The sequence below is a fragment of the Aquarana catesbeiana genome, linkage group LG04 (genome assembly GCF_042186555.1).
Source record: "Aquarana catesbeiana isolate 2022-GZ linkage group LG04, ASM4218655v1, whole genome shotgun sequence".
In the NCBI taxonomy this organism is placed as follows: Eukaryota; Metazoa; Chordata; class Amphibia; order Anura; family Ranidae; genus Aquarana; species Aquarana catesbeiana.
Window position 1 is genome coordinate 552,457,151 of NC_133327.1, and position 6,939 is coordinate 552,464,089.

The following is a 6,939-nucleotide window of genomic DNA, read 5'->3' on the forward strand; positions in this document are numbered from 1 at the left end:
ACCCCTTCCCTGCCAGTGACATTTATACAGTAATCAGTGGCTCTTTTTAGCTCTGATGGCTGTATAAATGTCACTGGTCCCAAAAAAGTGTCAAAAGTGTCCGATCTGTCCTCCTCAATGTCACAGTCCCGCTAAAAATCTCTGATCGCCACCATTTCTAGTAAAAAAAAAGAATAATAAAAATGCCATAAATCTATCCCCTATTTTGTAGACGCGATAACTTTTGTTATCATGCAAACCAATCAATATACGCTTATTGCGATTTTTTACCAAAAATATGTAGAATTATACATTTTGGCCTAAACTGATGATAAAACTTGTTTTTTAAAAAATGTTTTTGTAAACGTATTATAGCAAAAAGTAAAAAATATTGTTTTGTTTTTTTTCGAAATTGTCAGTCTTTTTTTGTTTATAGCGCAAACAATAAAAACCACAGAGGTGATCAAATACCACCAAAAGAAAGCTCTACTTGTGGGGAAAAAAGGACATCAATTTTGTTTGGGTACAGCATTGCACGACTGCGCAATTGTCAGTTAAAGCGACGCAGTGTGTTACGCAAAAAATGGCCTGGTCATTAAGGGGCCAAATCCTTCCGGTCCTTAAGTGGTTAAGCAGAATTTGCATTCCTATACATTTGTATGGGGATACAAGACCTGTTTAAGCCCTGGTTCACACTGCCGTGACTCGTCATGCAATTTGAGAGTTCAAAGTCGCATGACAAGTCGCGCCCCATTAACTGCAACTGAACCTTTCTAATCTGTGTGGCTCAAGTCGCTCCGACGTAGAAAAAGGTTCCTGCACTACTTTTGGTGCGACTTCAATACCACTGGCATTGATTTCTCTTAAAGAAGTCGTATGCAAGCCACGATGAAGTCACACAGGGATGTCGGATTCAGGGATTTCATGCAAAATTAGTGAAGTTGCGGCAGTGAGAACCTGACCTTAAGCAAACAAAGGCCAGTCAACACAGGCACTTGCAAAAACCAATGCAGGGCCTTTTTGAACTATGGTCTCTCTAGAGACTAGATCATAATATTAAATTGACCGTAAAAATATCAAGACTAGAAAGTGTGTGAATATTTTACATGAGCAAGATTTCAATAAGGATTGTATCTGAAAATTATTACAACATCTGCATTAGAGATTGTTTTTGTATGTACAGAATAGGCACTATTACATCTGACAAATAACCTATCTGGGTTTGTTTAACACATGAATTATGATTTGTTCTACATTCTTATCAAATATAAATTTTAATCACTTTATAGCTGTGAATTTTATTTAAAGCCTAAGTTTAGTAAAAAAAAAAAAATTTTTAAATCAGCACAAGGGGCATTACTTACAACAATCAATGAGAAGTATCCCTTGTGCTGCTGGTTGAGGTTTTAGTCCTCTGATCCCTCCCTACCGCCGCCCTAAAAATCTTCCGGTGCTGCTGGAGTTAATATGAGCCAAGGGACTTGTCATATGCACTTGTCAAGAGTGCCACTTATGCTAACCCTTTTCACCCCTTACCCCTTTATTCATAGAAGCTGTCTTATAGCTTCTATGAATTAAACAAGATCAAAGGATGGAGCTGGCCAGTCTTTTATTCATCCACCTGTCCTCCGTTTATAGACTGCATTTCATTCATGGAAGCTATAGTACAATTTCTATGAATGGAGGAGAGATTTGAGTTATGAATGGAGGACTGAAGATTAATAATAATAATAATATAATAATAATAATAATAATAATGATAATAATGTCCCTTGTGCTGTTTTTTTTTTAACTCTTTGACTAAACTTAGCCTTTAGAAGTGATTATAAACTCTTACATATACCCAGTGAAGTGACTGGCCTCAGGTGATACACAGAGATGAAACAACATACATAAGTTGTATCACTTTATGTGCAGCCCTCTCTTCTCTACAGTCTTCCTAAACACAGATTTTACACAGCATCTCTCAGCTCTGAAAAGCAGGGGGCAGGGATCTGAAGTCTCACACTGCTAAGCTTAGTGAGGAGAGTTCTAAGTCCTGATTGAAGGGAAGGGACACACACCCCCTTCTTACAGTACACAGGAACAAGCAGAGCTGTGGCTGTCAATCGCAGGCTGTGTGTTGTTGCTCCACTTCCCCATCACCAATTATCTTTTGGAGTTGGTAAAAACTGTCACAAATGACTCACAGATTACAGAAGAATGAGGCAGCAGAGAGGAATCACACTCAGTACTTTGGATGGAGACAAGTACACAGTATAGATGGATGTACTTTGTTCCTTTCATTCACAGTATACAGAGAGTGGCGCTGACTTTATCATAAGTAAACAACCACTAAAATGTGAATAAGTGAAAATGATTGAAAAATCCAAAAAACCTTCTGTGGTGATGATTATAATAATAGAAAGTCCAGTGTTAATAATAGGGAATATATAAAAATAATATAAAATTGTATATCACAAGAAATGTCCCAATAAAACATATAAAATAGGTGGCCGTTCTTGTTTATACTTCAACATCGCCAATGGGATTAATCACCTCTATATTGGAACATACAAACTGATCATCAAATGTTTCCAAATATCGCTGTGTGATAAGATGTTTCCAACAGAATATTCTTTAGGTATCACCAGTATATGTAATGAAAAAGAAAAAACATCATTGCGCAATGAACTTGTACTAGAAAACCAGCAGCATTACACTGAGTGCACTCACGTAAGCCTGGATTGATAACAGCCTGGATGGAAGACGATCAGCCGCTTGGGGCGTGGTGGATCCTCACACCGCTCGTTGCAAGCTGCTGACTAGCCACAATAACATACGTCACTGACTCCTCCTACGCATTGCGTCACCCGACACGTGACTTTTTCAAGGATAGTATATCCTTTACAATTATTTGGTTTTCTTCCAAGTTTAAATATTTATACACTATATTTTATTAATTTATTTATTTAGCGTCTCATCTATTTTCACTACAGCGCTTGAGTACACGTTTTAAAAGCTGACTTTATCATGTCAGCACAGCTCTCTGCAACAGTAAGGACTACTCAGCATGAAGAAGAGGCAAAGATGAAAGGGACTTTGTAGTGTCACCTTACTAGCCTAAAGATTTCGGAAAAGGTTATGTAGCGCTACCCCCAAAGGAGCAGCTTAATGTATGTTTGGTTCTGCACCCTGCCTCTCAACCCCAAGAACGGTCTCCACCCCTCTGGCACACCTGCTTTGTAGTATTAGTGTGGGACCCAGCAATAGAGAGAAATCACAGTAATGATAAACCATGAAGTATATTTACCAAAGCCCTGGGTTCCGTCACTTCACCAGCTGTGGTAGTAAATAGAGACTCACACACAATATCAATGAACCACTCAGATATGTTTCCTGAGGCAAAAGAGTAAAGAATCAACACAGTCAAGGATATGAATGAACGCAATATATGATTGACAAAAATATTATTCAGTGCACACACATATGTACTTGTGACCTGATGAGGGTATGCATGAATAGGTGCACAGGGAGATAGATCTTCAATACTTTTAACACATGTATTGAATACCTTCCCACTGAGGCCTCAGCACACAGACCAATGCACAAAGAAATTGCACAAACAGTGAGTACAGTACTACAATGCAAGTTCTAACTATATTGCACTAAATGGCTCCCTCTAGGTTGCAGTTCATAGCAATTCTCCAATGTAGAGCAGTAATGCTTTGTAAAGGAACAGAGCGGTGAATGTTCCTTAATTTCCAGTCTGTCTTCAGCTAGCTTAGTTTATACTGCAGTGTTAAATTGTGTAATTATTTGTAATCCAAGAGAAACAGAGGAAAATAAATAATTGTAGAAATAGGATGCTATGAATTCCTTAGCTGAAGAGTTATTCCCATTCGTAATTTTTTAATGTGTAATACAGTACTGACCTTACAGCATGGGAGAAGAAAAAAACAAGGCCCCAAGTAGTAAGATGCTCAGGTGCAGTAGTTCCACAGCCGTGGAACTACAGGTCTCAGCAGCAGTCTGTGGGGAAGAAACTCACTTAGCAATACTGCAGTCACTATTTAGAAAGGCAGGTCCCCCTTAACCACTATGGATCCCAGCTGGCTGGCGGACTCCCTTCGGAACCTCCTGCAGGTGTCTCCGTCAGTGAAGATGGCGATGCCACACCGTGCTGCTCCTCCCGGTGTGCTGAAAGACAGATGGCTTCAAAAGCTCTGTAGCACAGGCCGATCCTCCTGCTCGATTAGCAGGGCTGTTCACAAGGATCCTTCTGGCCAGGCAATCCACTCTCTGCTGTAGGCCCTAGTCTCTCAGTCCTGGTTACACATCAGATCTCCTACTGACAGAGAGCTTGCAAGATGGCCACGCTGGTCCTTTTATTACCACTACCAGCAGGCTGTTCTGTGACTTAGCATTGTGGGTCTCTGACTTGGATCCTGTAGTCCCCAGACTGATTTAACCCCTTCCTGCTGACCGAACGCAGATGTGCTTTCCGGGGTTATACCGGGATAATGCCCGCAGCTGCAGGCATTATCCCAGTACTGTTTTTTCGAGCCGGCGATCGGCAATCCAGTTATAACAACTGATGCGGCTGTTATACCGGAGGAGCCGGAGGGGACGCCCCCCCTCCCGCCGCCTCCCGCCGCTCTTACCGGATGTTGCAATAACACTTGGGCACCCCAGTGGCTGACACTCCAATATCCTCGGCCTTGGCTCCACTTCTAGCCTGCTGTTCCACTACTTAGACAAAGGGCTCTCACTCCTTCTGGGGTTAGCTGGGTCCATCCTTCTAGGGAGTCTTGGGGACAGTGGGGCCTTCTTGACAAAGCATCTGCATCCTTGTTCCCGATCCCTGGCCGGTACTTCAGGCTGAAGGTAAACCCTGATAGGGCATCCAATAATCTGTGGTGACCTGTTGCGTCCAGCTTGGCGGTAGTGAGTAGGTATGTGAGAGGATTATTGTCAGTTTTAATCACAAATTCTGCGCCATACAGATAGTCCCTCAACTTATCCACCCCTGCCCACTTCAAGGGCAGAAATTCAAGTTTGTGCGTGGAGTAATTCTTCTCGACGGGTGCTAGACTCCAACTCACATAGGTAACAGGTTGTAAGCGCCCATCATGTTCTTGATACAGAACCTCGCCTAACCCTTCTCGACTGACATCCTCATGTAGTTCTTATGGCTTAGCTGGATCTGCGTAGGCCAGGACTGGAGCAGTTGTAAGGCCACACTTCAGCTGTCTAAAAGCCTCACTTCAGCTGTCTAAAAGCCTCTTCACACTGTGGGGTCCACTGTTCCTAAATGGACTCTTTTGGCTTCCTGGGCCCCCCAACTGGTCTGACAGGCTTAACTGAATCTGGATCATCGTCTTCCTCCTCGCTTTTCAGTAATACGTACAGAATCCCAGAAATTACCTAAGCTCTGTCACATTAGTGGGTCTCGGCCAGAAGGTGAAGGCTTCCAGCTTCTGAGGGTCTGTGGCCACTCCATCGGCAGACACGATATGGCAGACACGATAAGGTTGATAAAACTGGCACTTCTCCATGGAGAGCTTCAAGCCTTTGTCATGGAGTCTCTTCAGGACCTTTTCCAGACACTCTTCATGTTCCTCCAAAGTCTTGCCAAACATGATGATGTCATCTAAATACACCAACACCTCAATCAGGTTCATGTCACTCACAGTCTTCTCCATCAGCCTTTGGAAGGTGGCCGGGGCACCAGACAGGCCTTGAGGAATGCGATCAAATTCAAAGAATCCCACTGGGGTAATGAAAGCGGTTTTTCCTGATCTTCACGGTGCATGGGGATTTGGTAGTACCCACTCTTCAAATCTAATGCGCTAAACCATTTCGCCCCTGACAGGCTCTGTAGGGCATCTTCTATCCTTGGGGTGGTATATTGATGAGGAATGGTCCTTCGGTTTAGTGTTCTATAGTCGATACACAACCGCAGCGACCCATTCTTCATCCATACCACCACTATTGGGGAAGTGTATGGTCTCCAAGACTCTCGGATGACACCTGTTCTCTTCAACTCTGCCAACTGTTCACGCAGGTCTTCCAAGTCCTCTAAAGGAATCCGTCTGACTTTTTCTCGGAATGGCCTATCCTCCTGAAGATGGATACGGTGTTGGGCACTTTTTGCACATCCCACATCAAACTCGCTCTTGGAGAATGCAGCCCGCCATCTTAGGAGCTGGGTCTTGGCCCTTTCCCTCCAGTGGGTGAGAGAGGAGTATTCTTCGCTTAATACTCCTCCACAGGGATTTCATCTTTTGCTTCTTCCACTAAATCAGATGGTGAGGCTAGGGTGACTGGGTTAACTTGTCCCTACAACATCCGAGCCGGCATCTTCACAGGTGAGGATGTTACATTGCGAACACTAACTGAGATCTTCCCGTGACTTCTTTGCAACACCTTAATTGGAACCACTTCAGGAATTATCTCCACCCCCATGTCTTCTTTCCAACTGTTCGCTTCAAGGATGATGAAAGGGCCTGGTTGCTTCCAATTCAGCTTGACTGATGCTCTCAGACAAGCTACCTCTCCGGGCTGTAACACTTTCTCACGTCGGTCTGGGCATCAGATTTTCCCCACTCCCTCAGCTGGGGTGTTCTGCTCCCTCACCAGGCGCTGGTAGGCTTGTCTCAGCATGGGGTGTACACTCGTAGTGGAAGTGTCTGACTTCAAAACAAGGGGTGTCAGCAGCCTTCTGACTAGATCAGTGTTGGTCCCTATGATAAGGGAACCCGAGTTGGCCCCTGGCGGGCGAGGACAGACCACCGCCAGTGTGTCGAAGGCTTCCAGTTTTCCAGCCACAGCGGGGCCAAAGGTCAACTTGACTGGTAGATATCCGTCATAAGGGAAGTTCTGAGTTCCAATGCCCCAGATCTCTAACTCTTCTAACTTCTGTAATGGCCGGTGTTTGAGGTGCCTGTCATAGAAGTCTCTGTAGAGGAGGGTCACTTG